The 16675-nt window shown below is 35.5% G+C and overlaps 2 long non-coding RNA genes across 3 annotated transcripts; both read left to right on the forward strand.

The window, feature by feature from the left end:
* Positions 1–30: 30 nt before the first annotated feature.
* On the forward strand, positions 31–5959 carry LOC131054484 (uncharacterized). Of its 2 annotated transcripts, XR_009358415.1 has the most exons (4): positions 31–3706; positions 3890–4085; positions 4196–5366; positions 5712–5959. It is a non-coding gene; the product is annotated as an uncharacterized LOC131054484 (long non-coding RNA). The 2 variants fall into 2 exon arrangements; XR_009358414.1 differs by having other exon boundaries at positions 31–4085.
* Positions 5960–6457: 498 nt separating this feature from the next.
* Positions 6458–7261, forward strand: LOC131855796 (uncharacterized). The gene is made up of 2 exons (XR_009358416.1): positions 6458–6528; positions 6749–7261. It is a non-coding gene; the product is annotated as an uncharacterized LOC131855796 (long non-coding RNA).
* The last annotated feature ends 9414 nt before the right edge of the window (positions 7262–16675 follow it).

The following is a 16675-nucleotide window of genomic DNA, read 5'->3' on the forward strand; positions in this document are numbered from 1 at the left end:
CTTTTTTTTTACCTGTTTTTGGTAATAATTTGAGCTTGCCCTGTTTTTACACCTAAATTTGTATGAAAGTTACAGTGGGTATTCTCTTCACCTTTCACAAAATATATTCATTTAGCGACTCACCATCCACGGTCCCCACCTTTTAAAAACACACAACTCAACAACTCTGTTCCTATCCCCTTATGTAATGGCTTCTGTAAAGAGTATACATTACTTAGCTCCAATGACCATGGGACTATCCCTGAGCTGTTTGAGCCTGACCCAGAACATTTATACTGAGCAAAAGTTACAGTCCTGCAGAAGAAAACAAACCAAGATTGATGCAATCTTTAATAATCAAGAATGAAGAATACAGAAACTGAAAATGGGTTTCTTGTTGGATTTAAAATGAATTCCTTTTTGTGTTCAGCTGACACACTTTTGTCTGGTGGAAGGTCCTCATGCCCTGTCCAGAAACATTGAGCCGGCCCGTCACCTTACCGTTAATAAACACAGTGTGTTTGTTCCCCTGAAGAGAACATTCTCTGCTCTGTAATGGCTCTGTCGAGTACAGAAATTGTATGCAGATGACATTTCTGCCACCAAACAAATTGCATTAGTCAATGATCAAAACAAGTTTTACTAATGGCAGACTGATTTTTCCATGATAGATATATATTGTGTTTGGCATAGTTTTAGTCTACCTCATAGATGGACTGCCCATCTGCAGCACCTTATTCTGAAACATTCCAATCAATGATGCAGAAACAATTTTTATTCAGTTCAATGTCAAATCTGTTGTACCTGTACTATGATACATCTGGCTACAAAATCAGAAGCTATTACTGTCATTGTTGAACAGAAATGTGTATCTCTAGTGGCTTTGTCATTCTTGTTCCAGGTTATGACAGTATTGCTAGCGTTACTGTCACTTAGAACCTTGTCCACAGGAAAGGTCACCTTTGCCCTGCAAAAAGAAATTCCAAGGCCATGTATTCCAGTCAAAAATACCATAACATCACCTGAAATAAAAGCATTAATTAGAAGAAAGTGTTTATCAGGTCATTATTGATATTATATGCTAATGCAAACTGAAATTGTTCATGTTTAAAAGGAGTAATTAGGGAAAGAAAAAAAAACAGGAGAAGCTGAAATTATGAGCAGATTAAGAAAGTAACTTACCATGAACATGTCTTCATTACCATGGAATGAGCATTCTACAGAAAATTTTGATTTTAAACTAAAAACAAAGACTGTTGTAGCATCATTGCAAAAGAAAAAATATCAGGGAATTGCTTCAAGCTAAACTTTGATGGTGCTGTTAGATACTCCCTGGGACTGGCCGCGGGTGGAGGAATTTTAAGATCTCACTCTGGGGAGTTAGTGTCTGCCTATGCTATAAATTTGAATGGTTGCTCTAGTAATCAAGCTGAAGACATGGCATGCTAATGCAAACTGAAATTGTTCATGTTTAAAAGGCGTAATTAGGGAAAGAAAAAAACAGGAGAAGCTGAAATTATGAGCAGATTAAGAAAGTAACTTACCATGAACATGTCTTCATTACCATGGAATGATCATTCTACAGCAAATTTTGATTTCAAACTAAAAACAAATACTGTTGTAGCATCATTGCAAAAGAAAAATATCAGGGAATTGCTTCTGTAACAATTCATACAAGGGAATGGCAATTGCTAAGGTGATACAGAGAATAGCTGTGGATCCAGCCAAGCGTCTTATTAAAAAAATGTGTGGTGAAATGGTTCAACTCTATCTGCAGGAAGCACAATTTTAAAGAAGTTGAGGAGGAAGCTGTGGAAGTAATTGGTGAAAATGAAGCAGACAATGTGAAAATGCATTATGCTTATTGATTGACTAAAAAACTAAGCTATTAGAATGTTGTTTATTCGTGTAGTTTTTATCTTATTATGAAGAGATGTTAGCTTTGACTAAGGACTATTGTTTAGGGTTTTGTGTATTGATTAATTTCCTTGCGAGAATCATCAACAAGGATGCATTTTGTTTCACAGCTAGCCTTGCTCTCATTTGAGATATATGAAGTGTCCATTCTATGGTATGTGTCCGAATCTCCAAATGTAAATGTATCTTCTATAAATGTTTTGAATCCATTTTCCATGCCATTGAAAGTGTTGGCACAAATCTAGTAACACTATACCCACCAACCAGGACTTCGAACTTTGTATGAGAAAGCTAAAAATGAATTATACATGTATCAATGGTATACCATCATATAAAGGTAGATGGAAATTCTACTACTTGCACCCAAGCCTAAATAAATAATTTAAAAACATAATGAATTATTTCTGTCTAAGAAGATATTTAGTGTCCTTTATTACCAGTAGATGATACCAAAGAACAATCTAATTGAATATTTTACCTACAAATATTTGATTCCCTATATATCTATGGAAAGGATATATCAACTCGCTGTTTAATATTAGCAGCAACCGAGTTTATCTCTGACATCCTTGTCACTCGATTATACTCATCCTTCCATTGGGAACACTTGTAATACCCTTTTCAAACAAAGTAGTAGATTCACCCACTCTTTCATGCCGCATAGAAACCAGTGTTCGTTCCTTTTAACATATATGCCTCAAACCTATCACGGTAGCCCGAATGGCAATGAACCAAGGAATTTTCTATTATGGGTATATCTAGCAGTCTCGAGTCACCATATTTTGTTTTCATTCCTTTGGTAACTTTGTATGAGCTTCCATAATGACAATCATCTTCTCGAAGGACACAAAGACTTTTCGCAGTTACACCCTTTACCATAGCAGCATAGAAGTTGATTCACTGAATTGGAAGAATGAGAAACTGAAGTGATGAGTTTTTTTAATTTTTTTTTGTCTTAGATTTGTTCTTAGTTTGAAATCTAAATTTTCTGTAGAAAGATCGATTCATAGTAATGGTAAGTTTCTTCTTTTTGTTCATGGTAAGTTTCCTTTTCTACTGCTGGCATAGATGGTATCCTTTGTTCACAGTTTCAATTGAGTACTGCTGTGTACGATTTGACAGATATTGCAGCACTTGAACTACCACTCATAATAAAGTGAATAAACCCATTGGCGCCAACTACCAATAAGTAGAATTGCAGGTCGCCAAGTAAAATATCTACATGAATATCTGTAAGATTTCAGATTTTTTTCTTTGCAGATCTCCAATTGGATTTTTTTAGTTGGCAGGAATGGGTTTATTTACTTTATTACGAGTGGTAGTTCAAGTGCTGCATTATCAGTTAAAGTGGAGTACAAAGGCATTGAACTGAAGTAGTGCACGATGGATGCCATCTATGCCAACAGTAGAAAAGGAAACTTACCATGAAAAAAAGAAGAAGTTTACACTTATTATGAAACGATCATTTTACATAAAATTTATATTTCAAACTAAGAGCAAATCTTTGCTTTAGGATCGCATCGCAAAAGGAAAAAGATCAGCAAATAAATTATAAGAATTTCAGGCAGGGGAATGGCGATTGCTAAGGAGATAACGAGAAGAGTTGTGGATCAAACCAGCCGTCTTATTAGAGAATGTACAATGAAATGCATTAAATACGTTTCCAGGGAGCACATTTTTAGCGAATTTGAAAATGCAAAGAACGTGCAAATTAAACAGTAAGAACAGAGGAGAAATATACATGATGCTCAGATAAAGAATCCATCTGACCCCGTTGGAATTTGCTCAATTGAAGAGCCCATATGATAAGGTTAGTATACGGCATCAAAGGTCTCGAGACAGAGTTCAACCCCTCAAAAGTATTTCCCATGTCGGAAATTCTTCTAACCAGGCTCATTATCCTATGGTGTAGCATATCTAGTTCAGTTTTAAAATCTATAAAAGTTGAATCTGTTCTGCTCTATAAAAGTTTTTACTTTTTTTGTGATTGCAGCACATTGGCGATGAGACTCCAATAAGGACCCCAGAATCGCAGTGGACGCCAATACAGTCTCCAATTACTGGTTTTCGAGATAAACTGTTGGGTATTAACGTGATATTATTTGTTCCACAGATTTTAAAAAAGAGGAGCAGCTCTTACATTCCAATGAGGAGCACCCGACAACGGACCAGCTCTTATATCCCATTAGGTAACTTGAGTTCATTTAATTAAATTAGTTAACAATTAAATTCTGTGAATTTTATTAAATACTTTATTCACTACATGCAAATAAATCTAAGCGAAATGTACTGATTCCAGTTAACAAGAAACCAATGGAAGTGGAGAAGCAGAATGTTAAGTCAGCATTTGAATTCCAAGTGCCGCGACAATCGAGAGAGGCAGCTTGTAAAATTTTAGGGCATTTGGAGCAGGTCCGGTCATTTTCTAAGGAAAATTAGGTCGGTCAAACTTGAATGATGATCTTCAAATTTCATCAGGATCTTCAGAATATTTGGCTAAGACATTTAAAGGTCCATCTTCCTCAGAATTCTCAGGCATGTAACTTCAATATTCGTCTGATTGTAACTCTAATTTTATGGGGTTTTTCCCCAGCATATACATTTTTCAACACAGGTTAAAAACCCGCTATGTTACAGCTAAAGGAGCCTATTTAACAAGCAAGAACTTTTTTGTTGTCATTTTTTCCTGTGCATTTGAACAATTATACTTCATTTATTTTCCGATAATTGTTTCTTGTTTATTTGGTAGAAAACTTGACCACTGTCTCAAGTTCAAATGGCCTTGCAACACCTGCATTGGGCATCAGTTCTTGCAACATCTGACTTAGGCCTGGTGGAGCATCATCTAGTATCACTAATGCTGCTGAAAGCATAGGAGTTTCTACAAAGGTAGACACAACATTGCATGTTTTAGATAGTCCTCTAATTCTAGAAAAAGTGAAAGGTTTTGGAATGAGTTTATCAGAGGTATGTTTGATTGATAACTGGCTATGTTAATGTTACAACTAATGCTTTATGTATGGTTTGTATTTTTCGTTTTTGTAATGTTTGATGGCATTGTTTGCTTTCTAGGTGAATAAAAAATTTCGGTAGTATAACCTAATTTGAACATTTGCTAACGTTTTTTGGACTTGAATGTAATTTCTACAAAGGTGGACACAACATTGCATTTTTCTAGATAGTCCTCTGGTTCGAGAAAACATTAGAGGCTTCGAATGAGTTTATGAGAGCTACGTTCAGTTGATAATTAGCTATGTTAATTTTACAATTAATGCGTTATGTATGGTTTGTGTTTTTTGTTTCTCAAATATTTCATGGCATTGTGTTCTTTCCAGGCGAATTAAAGTTGTTTTCGATAACTTAATTTGAACATTTGCTAACCAGTTGTGGACTTAAATGTAATAGAGTCTGATGACGAGGAACATGTTAGCAACAATGCTACTAGAGATTCAGCTGTTCATTGTCTTGATGTAAGTTCTTCAAAGGTGGACATATGAAATTTGGAAAATATCTATTACACATTTTTACACCATACTGCTTGAATTGATCTTTCATATTTGTACGGGTTTCCAGATTCTACTGTTCATTCAGTGATGATGCCACTTAATATGCTAGTATTGGTTGGCATGATATTTTATTTGGCAAAATGTGTTGTTATCCTTTTGATAAATTTATAGATAGGCTGTGATTCGTCATTTCTTCTGAAATTCTAGAAATGAAGAAGTTTTTCATGGAAGTAAATAAATGTTTACTAGCTTTTCTCAAAAAGTATCTTTAATTGTCAACATTGTTGCTATGCATGTGCAAAACAAAAGCAATGAAGGAAAATCAGTTGTTGAGGAATGTCAATGGGGAGGGAATTTCAATCGCACTCTCCAAACATTGCCCTCTGGAACCCCACAAACATCTCACTTCTCAGGCAACATGGAAGATTTCCAGTCCACAACCTTAGTCTTCTCTCCGACTTGTCTAATAGGCGGTTCATATGAGGTGGGCCAATTACTTCATATCCCTAACTGTTGGAACATGCTTGGCTAAAGGGAGGGATGGTTGTTATTGGGAAGCTGTGGGCTAAGTCACCAGGTTCGAATTCGAATTCGAAGTTCGACAATTTTGAAATTCGAATGAAGTTCGATGAGGGAAAAATTCGAAATGTATAAAATTCGAATTAAGTTCGTCATATGTATAAATATGCCAGATATATTCTATAAAACAACCAATCTTTCATATGGGGGATGGTTCCATATGAATTGCTAATAAGGTTTATTGTAAGTAACATCTTTATCTCATCTTATGAGAATAACAGAATCACCAAATACTGGAATACCTCACTGATTGGGTAATCAATTATCATCTTCAGCACTTTTTTTCTCATTCTAATTGAGGGTTCTAACAGACATAAATATCCTGAAGAAAGAACGGGTTAATGGGTTTTAATCAAAGAAAAGAAGATGTGTTTAAAAAATATTAATAGAAGAAGAAGGCCAAAAATTTTTTTTTTTTTGAAGTTCGACGAATTTCGAACTTCAAGAATGAAATTCGGCCGAACCTGGTGACTTAGGCTGTGGGGTCAGATTTAACTTTTCTTCACCATGGACTCTCTACAACTTCCTCACCAAACCCAATAGAAGAGTAAGCACAACCAATTCTTCTTTTAATATATGTTTGATTATGTTTATATTGAAAAGAGTCTACACTAAAAAAGGAGATCTGTCATTTTTATGAGGCCAGCTTCTCTAGATACAACGAATTGCCACTTCCAATTTTCTCTCTCTGTATTTAATTTAATTTTCTGTCGGATTTAGTTTAGCGATAAAACTTTTAAGCTTTACCAGTTTTCATTCATTTACAGAAGGGCATGGATATTCCTCCGAATTGGAATTACTCATACACGAACTTCAACAATTTACCATGAGCTTAGAGGCATTGGCAGAAGTCGCACAAATTTTTCATGAAAATAACAAGCTTGAAGATGGCGGCTTTGGACCACTATACAGGGTGGGATTATCTTTGAAGTAAATTAAAACTGGAGTCATTTGACCTTGTCGGATAAGAGTAATGGAGGCTATTGAATATTGCATAATACAGATTCATTCTCAAGGGAGATTGAATCCGCAATTTGTAATCAAGATTTGGCTTTTAGAATGGTCAGTTGATAATGGCTAGAACAAGAAGTTTGTATTTTGAAGTAATATAGTAAAACTTCCATCAATTGTGTTGCATCATAGCAAGCATGACCTCTTCTTAATCGGCAAGGGATCCTTCTGCTTTTTTTTTTGTATTCTAAGAGTTGGTATATATCTCAGTGACTAGATGTTGATTTCTTATTAATCTTCATTTTTACTTGCATTGGCAAATTTTGCTATGAATTTCTTGCTCATTTATATGTACAAGTTTCATTGTAGGTTTCCTGCTCATTTGTATGTGCAGGTTTTTAGTGTGTATTAGTTGGCTTTACTGCTCATTTGGAATTACAAGATTTAGGCCGCCTTTGTTGAATTTGGGACTCATTTGTATTAGATTAAGATTTGGCTCGGTGGCCACGAGCTTTGCATTTAGTTGGATATATATGAGAGTGCATCATAATTCATTTCTCATGGTGATTCATCATAAACGTATAATTTGACTGGCACTTTTATCCATAGCCCAATGTAACCTACTTATGAATCCACCCTATTTTCAGATTAGTATTTTGGGTAATTGGGTAAATCCAAAAACTGTTGATGTGAGATTGCTAGAGAAACCAAAACCTTATTTTACAAATGTAGAAGCAGATCATATTTTTAATCTTCTGCAAAGCTTCACAGTGGTTTAGATGCTAAAAATGTCCATAAGCTCAATCAAAAGCTTATTATTTTGTCTAAAGCCAACTGTACAATTTCATAGTCTAAAGAACTATTAAGGAAGAGAACGGAGGAAATTACTAATAAGCATTTTTCCTAGTACAAGCCAGAACTATTAATATGCACGCCAATCACATGTCTGTTCATCTTGATAGTCTCATAAGAAATCACACTTCCCTACTTTTCGTTTATTTGATCTTCAAGTTTCATCATTTTCCAAGGTAGATTCTGACAGATGGAAAATAGGTTGAATAATGAATAATAAGTTATAATTTATGTTGATGAGAAACGGTAATTTGTCAATTCGTATAATAGACAGTCAACTGTTTGGAATAAAATGTGTTCCCAAACATAAAAATATTGATTTTATAGCTCTCTACAAGAAGCTGTTGTGAAGTATAAGAGCCATTTAAAGAATTTATACACATTTTCTTTTTAAATTATTTTAATATAAAAATGGTATGATTTAGAGATCAAATAAATATCTGAGTAAAATAAAATTTAGTAAATTTACAATAGAATATTAAAGCACATCTTAAAGTTGTATGATAAAAAAAAATTTATTAAAAATTTATTTTTGAAAGATGACAATAAGGATTAGGAGATTTTAATTATTATGGAGTCAAATATAAATCATTAGAATTATGAAAAATAATATTTACCTTGAAAATTCTACAATTATTTATACTGAAGTACAACTACTTGTACCTATTTGAAATATTTATTTATATGTCATTTGATGAAGGTGTTAAACTCTTAATAGATTGATATGATTATGCTTATTAGACTCTTAGAGCCAAAAACAAAATGAATTAATCTCATGATTACTCTAGAGGTTTATTTTTTCCATTTATCTTATATTTTGTTTAATTTTTGAAGTCTTTAAATTCAAAAAAAAGAAGTTGACTCAAGAAGTTGTACCTGCATAGCTTGTAAATACGTTTTTTGTTAACCAATATTATATCTTTTTATTAGTCAACCAAAAATGTGTAACACTAGTAATTTGATGTCAAGGGTGTGGTATATGTATGCATTAGCAAATGTTATTTTTGTCAAGGTAAACACTTTAGACTAGTGCTATGAACTAGAAAAAGAGGTTTTAAAAGTGTCCAACCCTTGTATATAGCATAGAAGAGACAACAAAATCCTAAAGGTAACAAAAAACAACCATAGAGAGCTTTTAGAGTTGTTTTTGGGGAGCTTGGTATCACTCATTCAAGGGGGCCCACTTGGTGAGTGTTCTTGTGCATTTGTTAAAATTAGTTTTCATTCCTTAGTTGCAGTAGACGTTCTTGCGGTGAGTGTTCCTGTGCATTTGTTAAAATTAGTTTTCATTCCTTAGCTGCAGTAGACGTTCTTGCATTGACTGTTCCTATAGCCACTGGAAACAGATCCACGATCCACTGACTGTTCCTGCAGCCAAGCAAAACAGAGTAATTTATGTTTATCAGCATTGAATTTATCCAATATTGCTTTTATGAATTTATGCAGAAATTTTCTTGTAGCCTTTCTATAGTTTCAATTCTTGATTATCTTTTCCGCATAATGTTAGTTGCTGCAGTAATGCAGAATAGTTGTCACAGGAACTTAGTGCATATATAGTGCAGACCTATTTCAAGTATTACGTCCTTGGGTTGACAATCAAATGAACACCAACCATGGAAATAGTGACTTTGCCAAATGAATGTCCAAACTTCGGGTTGAGACTTCAACTAGAGTTATTATTCTTATTGTTGGGTTGAACATTTTTGGTGCCGTTGTCGGGGATGGTGTCAAACTATGAACTTGTTATGGTTATTGTCTTTTTAGTTTTCAGTTAATTGTTTTTTTTTGGCATACCCGATTGTTCGAAAAATTTCATGAATCTACATACGTAGGCAAAGAAGAGATGTTCTAGGTAGATTTCTCCCCAGTCATCCTAATCATGCAGAAAAAACCCTTTTGCTGAACTTTATTGAACCCTAAAAAATTTGAAACATCATGAATCTGAATTTCCAGAAGGTAGTCTTTTGTTCCTCTTTGGACCTCAAGAAGAAGAATTTCATATAGTAACTACCCCCACAAGTCCAATGCAAGGGAACCCACCTCATGGTGGAAATAACCCACCACCACCTTTGGACCCAACGTTTGAGGTCCCCATATCTGATCAGCATGATAATATTAATCTCAAGATTGGTGACAGAAGATCCAGACACATTTTTGTTTGAGTTTGATGTTCTCTAGTAGGAGTTTTGACTATACTACAGATGCCCATAGACTCAAAATATTTCTTGCCACCTTGAAGGAATCGTCTTTAAGATGGTTTATGAGCTTGGATAGTAGCATAATCAATACATGGGATCAAATGAAACGATTGTTTCTTGCAAAATATAAAGAGTATTGTAGAGGCACTGATTGACATGGGAATGATATCTTTAGAATGACACAGAAAGAAGATGAGAGTCTTGAAGATTATCTGGAGAGGTTTCTGTTTAGTGTCAAGAAGTCCAAACATAGCACTCTAAATGAGGATTCCCTCAAGTTGATATTTTTGAGGGGCATCAATGATGAATGCACCGATTCTTTGGATCTTATGGGAGGAGGTGACATTACACAGTCCACTTGGGCTGAAATGGGACAAATTTGTAAGAAGTATTCCAGATCTGCTTCTAAGAAGAACAGACGTTTCAAGTTAGGAGCACCTTCATCAACATTTGGTACTGGAGTTTCTAGAATGGAACTTGGTCATTTATTGAAGGACTTTAAGGAGGACATCATAAATAATATGGCTACTCAGTTTGATATACTTTCAGCTAAAAAGAAGCATGAAGAAGTTGATGCATTTCTTACAGAATTTTGCCCTCAATGTAGACAACGAAAGAAGGATTGCAGATGTAAAATGGTTGCAAATGTGGAGGTTCCTGACTTCAAGCCAATACAAGGTGAGGATGAGCAATTTTTTTATGTTGCTCAAAGGAGGCCAAATTTCCAAAGACAAGGTATGCCTCCGGATCCACTTTCTTTTTCTGGTTATAGTGGAAATTCTTATGTACCAAATAACCAATGGCAATCACCATATGCTCAAAATTTTGGTAATTATCAAAACTGTTATGGCTCTCAAGGCCAAGGGCAACATTTTGCTAATCAAATGCTACACTGACAGCAACCACAAGGGAATTGGTATCCATCTCAGGGCCAAGGAAGTCAGTTTCAAGGGAATTGGCAACCTACTCCTCAATGGAGGGGGGGTCAGCCATGGACTGCCCAATCTGCTGGTTATCAATAGCTGAGTCAGTAGCCACAGTCGCCTGCAATAATGCCTCCTCCTCCAGCCACTGTTGTCCCACATAAAACAACTCAGTTGCCCACTCAACCAATGCCAAATCCAAATATTAAATCTTAGCAACAACAAGCAGCTTATTTAGCTAATCTTAATCAATACCCAACCTATTCTCTATCCCTAAGTGATATTCACCTCCGATCTAGGCCAACTCTGCCTAATCCATCTCCTCTAGTTATCACTGAGGTACACGAAGAACAAGAAATCTCTAATCCAACAGATACAATTCCTCAGAATCAAATATTACCGCCATTTCCTCAGAGATTGCAAGAAAAGGAAGTTCTCACAGAACAAGAGAAAGGTTTTGATATTATAGATCAACTCAAACATGTTTGTGTTAAAATTCCATTGTTGCAAACAATAAAAGATGTTCCTATATATGATAAGGCACTGAGAGAAGCATGTCTAAAAAAGCCTGGCAGGAACAAGAAGGATCCGCAAACAGTGCATGTTATGGGTCAACTGGCAGATATTATGTTAGGCAAGGTTGCAATTCCAAAATATTTTGATCCAGGTAGTCATGTTGCAAGTATAGTCATTAATGGCAGCCAGATAAGAAATGTTTTAATTGATTTAGGGGAGGCCATTAATGTGATGATAAGAGAAGTAATGAAACAACTTGAAATCAATAGTCCAAGGCCTACACCCACAGTTCTATAGCTTGCTGATAGCTCTACAGTGAGACCTGATGGTATGATTGAAGATGTGGTGCTTATTTTGGATTCCTGGGAATACCCTACAGACTTTATGATTCTATCTCCAAAGGCAACACTTGGAGGATATCCGGTTATTTTGGGAAGACCTTGGCCTGCCATGACTGATGCATATATTGAATGTAGATCAGAGGATATGACTATTTTAGATAGGAACTCTACAAAAACATTAGCTTTGTATTCTCCTGCACAACCTTAGTTGGATCAACAACAAGTCGTTTGGCCTATATTGGGAGAAGAATCTGAAGAAGTTGACTCTATTAATCACCTTATGATGATTAATCGAGGGCCATTTATGCAATTACAAGATGAAGACTCAATTCTTTATCAAATTCTGATAAATGAGTTGATACATGAACAACAATTGCAGGAGTTGGTACCAAATATTGCAGATTTAGACTTTCCTGCAGCCACTAATGTATTGCATACTCTGTTGCCGCAGGAAGTCTGTACTTCTCATTTTTCTAATATGTCCCAGATTGATCTTACTACCAAGATAGAAGTTGATTTGAATAAATGTTTAAATATCAATAGAGATCTATCAGATACTCAAAAAGGGGCCCTTGTAGACTTGCTGAAATGTCATAAAAATGCTTTTGCATGGGATTACAAGGATATGCATGGAATAGATCCAACAGTTTGCACCCACCATATCTATATAAAAGAAGAATGTTGCCCACTCAGACAGCCACAAAGAAGAATCAATTATGCATTAAAAGAAATAGTTAAAGAAGAGTTGTAGAAGTTGTTAAAGGTCAGGTTTATCTATCCTATCTTTGATAACCAATGGGTATCACCTTTGGTAATAGTCCCTAAGAAAGGAGGAAAATGGAGGGTATGTGTTGATTATAGAGCCTTGAACTTAGCGACAAGAAAAGATCATTTTCCATTACCATTTGTGGATCAGGTATTTGATTCTTTGGCTGGTAAAAGATATTTTTCATTTCTTGATGGATTCAGTGGTTACAATCAGATTCAGATAGCCCTGGAGGATCAAGAAAAGACAACATTTACTTGTCCTCGAGGCACATATGCATATTTTGTTCTTCTTTTTGGGTTGTGTAATGCTCCAGCCACTTTTCAAAGGGCATTGATCAGTATCTTTTGTGATATTTCTCAAGACATCATGGAAATCTATATGGATGACTTTACAACTTATGGTTCTGAATTTGAACAAGCATTGGAGAACCTGAAAAAAGTGTTGCAGCAATGTGAGGACTATAGTCTGTCATTAAATAGTGAGAAATGCTTCATCATGATGCATGAAGGAATAGACCTTGGTCATCATATCTCTATAAAAGGCATACAAGTGGACCTAGCAAAAATTGAAGTAATTCAGCATATTAATGCTCTAGTGAAGCAAAAAGATGTAAGAAGTTTCCTTGGTCATGCTGGATACTATAGAAAGTTTATCAAAGATTTCAGCAAAAGTGCAAGTCTCTTATATTCACTGCTTACCAAGGATATTGAATTTAAATGGACCGCTGCATGCAATGAAGCTTTCTTGAAGCTTAAGCATGCCTTGACCCAAGCGCCAGTTCTTAAAGGTCCAAATTGGTCTTTACTATTTCAAATTCATACAGATGCATCTGATTATGCAATAGGGGCAGTATTAGGACAGAAGATTGGCAACTTGGAAAGTGCAATATATTATATTAGCAAGAACTTACAGGGACTTGAGTTGAATTACACAGTCACTGAAAAGGAAATGTTAGTTGTTATATATGCACTCAACAAATTCAGGCACTATATCACAGGATATCCTATATTTGTGCATACAGATCATACTGCAATCAGATATCTCATGAATAAGCCTTCAATTACTAGTAGATTAGCACGCTGGTTATGGTTGATGCGGGAATTTGATATCATAGTTGTTGATAAACCAAGGAAGTCTAATGTGGTTGCAGACTATCTTTCAAGACTTCAGTTACAAGAAGATTCTACAGTAATAGATGATGCTTTTCCAGATGGACATTTATTTCTTATACAAGCTCACACTCCCTGGTATGCTGATATTGCCAACTATTTAGCTGCTGCTAAAATGCCAATTCATTTCTCTCCTAAGGAAAGAAGGTTGTTAGTAGAAAAAAGTTTTAATTTCTCATAGATTGTTGATTGTTTGTTTTATACTGGGCCTGACCAAGTCATGAGAAGATGTGAAGGGAAGATGAAACATATGATATCCTACATGCATGTCATGATGAGCCATGTGGAGGACATTTTGCTGCCCAAAGAACAACACTCAAAATACTAAATAGAAGATACTATTGGCCCACATTACACAAAGATGTAGCACAGTATACAAGAAAATGTGACAGATGTCAGCATATGGAAAAACCTACTAAATTTGATGAGATGCCATTATATCCACAAATATCAGTTGCACCATTTGATAAATGGGGACTAGATTTTGATGGCCCAATTGATCCACCTTCTAATGGCAAATCCTACATTTTGGTATGTACATATTATGTAACAAAATGGGTGGAAGCTCATGCCATGACACATGCAAGAGATAATAAGGTGGTTGAGTTTCTTTATGAGGAGATATTTACAAGATATGGAGTACCGAGAGAAATTGTATCAGACCAGGGCCCACAATTTACTTCAACATTGATTGCAGCTTTGGTCAATAAATACAATATAAGGCACATAAAATCTACTCCATATCATCCACAAGCTAATGGACAAGTAGAAGTTACAAATAGGGAGCTTGAGGCTATTCTTACCAAAACAATATCTGTTCATAAAAAAGACTGGTCTCATAGGCTTTCAGAAGCAATTTGGGCATACAGAACAACGTGGAAAACGTCAATTGGTTTTACACCTTTTGAGATGGTTTATGGAAAAGCAGCAATGATGCTTATTGAATTTGAGCATAAAACTCTGAGGACAGCTTTGCAATTAAATATGACACTATCTGAAGCACAAAATGAACGCATTCAACAATTGAATGCTCTGGATGAATGGAGGAAAATAGTTGTCCAACAGACAAAATTGATCCAAAATTAGAGGGCAAAGTGGCATGATAAATATATCAAAGAGAAAAAGTTCAAAGTCGATGACTGGGCACTATTGTATGACTCCAGATATAAAGATACTATCGGAAAGCTACAAACTAGATGGTTAGGTCCATATGAGATAGAAGAAGTTTTCAATAATGGAGTTGTTCATTTGACCACAATTGATTATGTTCGGTTTAAGCTTTTGGTGAATGGTCACCGATTGCGTTTGTATCATAAGTCGGCTACTAAAGAGGAGTTCCTGCAGCAATTTGCCCAAAAGGATGAAACAAAGGTTTCTGTAGCAACTGATCAGCTTCCTGCTACAATTGAGCAAAGTAATAAAGGTAAGGTTTCTGCAACCACTGCAGTGAACATGCTTGCCACTTCATCGTAAATATTTCCATGTCTTATGAGAATATTCTTCTCCATAAATAAAATTTCATCCACGTCATTCCATCCCACTTTCTTATCTGTCATTTCACTTCATTTCGCAATCATTTTCATACGACTGCAGGTATGTACATATTGTATTTTATTTTAATTATGCATTTATGGTTTCATTGTGATTATGCCTTCCTAAATCCGTGTACACTCCTCTAAATCTCTTCAGCTTTTGCGGACACATGCTAGGTTAAGTTGGAGGGGGTGTTTTATGGTTCGATTCCCAAAACTAGTAATTATTCATCCTTTTCGGTACTTAGAATTGATTGTTTGCCATCATTGTTTTTAACAAGATATTCTTTTACGCAAGGAAGTAATAAATTATGTCACCAATTTGGAGATATGTATGGAATTTTCAATTTTGCAAGTCTGTCGGATATTTGGTTCTTCGTTTCTCAATTGCAGAGTGTTCTATACTAACAGAGTAAGAAATGGGTGGAGATCCAATCTGCCATGAACCAACAGTCCATGAAGTGTTGCTGCAGGATGCTCTTTGTGAGCATTATTTTAGACACCATGGTTGGATTGATTAGTTTTTGAAAATCAGAGATTTTAATGAAGAAATTGTTGCAAAGTTTATGCATTCCTTCAATGAAGGAGAAGCTACGGTTAAAGGTTTAAGGGTTATTGCTACGGAGTAGCAGATAGCTGAAGTAACAAGGTTGGGCAGGAAGGAGAATTGTTTCCAGAATCAAAAGACGCAAGGAGCACTAAGGCAGAGTTTACACTTCCCATAGATGGACCTCTAACGATGGACAAGCAAAGAACTAGAAGGGTTTCCCTACCAGTAGAGTGGCCTCAGTTAGATTTATATGTCATAAAATACATTACTTGCGAAGGGAGATATTCAAATCTACATTCACCACATTTTAAATTACTTAGTCATTTATGACATGGCCGAAGGATGAATGTCCCTAATTTTCTATACCACCTCATTTCTATAAGTGCTAAAGAAACGCGAAAGAATGGAAATCATTTTGTTAGCCATCATGGTTTGGTTAAATTACTTGTCAGCCATCATGATTTGGTTAACTTATTTTTCTAAGTGTTGCCATCAATGCCAAAGGGGGAGATTGTTGGCATTTTTTATGTTTATGTTGTGATTGTCATTGATGGACACACACTTGCATTGAGATCTCCTGTATATGTATGAGTTAGAGCACAACCGATATTTGTTCCAACCGGTATGTTGTATTATAGTCTTTAGACTATTGGTGTTTTGCAGAATGTGTTTCCTAGTCTGAAGCGACATGTTGACCTCAAGCGGTTCGTGGATCCCAAGTGGTATGATGGATTAAAGCGACATAACACATTTTTACCAGTCTTCATTTTTGTCAAACCGGCAACCGACATTTTGTGATGAGTTACCATCCACCAATTGTTTGACGATGCTGACACCTTAACGGTGCTATTTGTGTCGTGGTACCAAGTATGTCTAGGTTCATTGAACCTAGG

Source organism: Cryptomeria japonica, chromosome 7 (assembly GCF_030272615.1).
Source record: "Cryptomeria japonica chromosome 7, Sugi_1.0, whole genome shotgun sequence".
NCBI classification, from domain to species: Eukaryota; Viridiplantae; Streptophyta; class Pinopsida; order Cupressales; family Cupressaceae; genus Cryptomeria; species Cryptomeria japonica.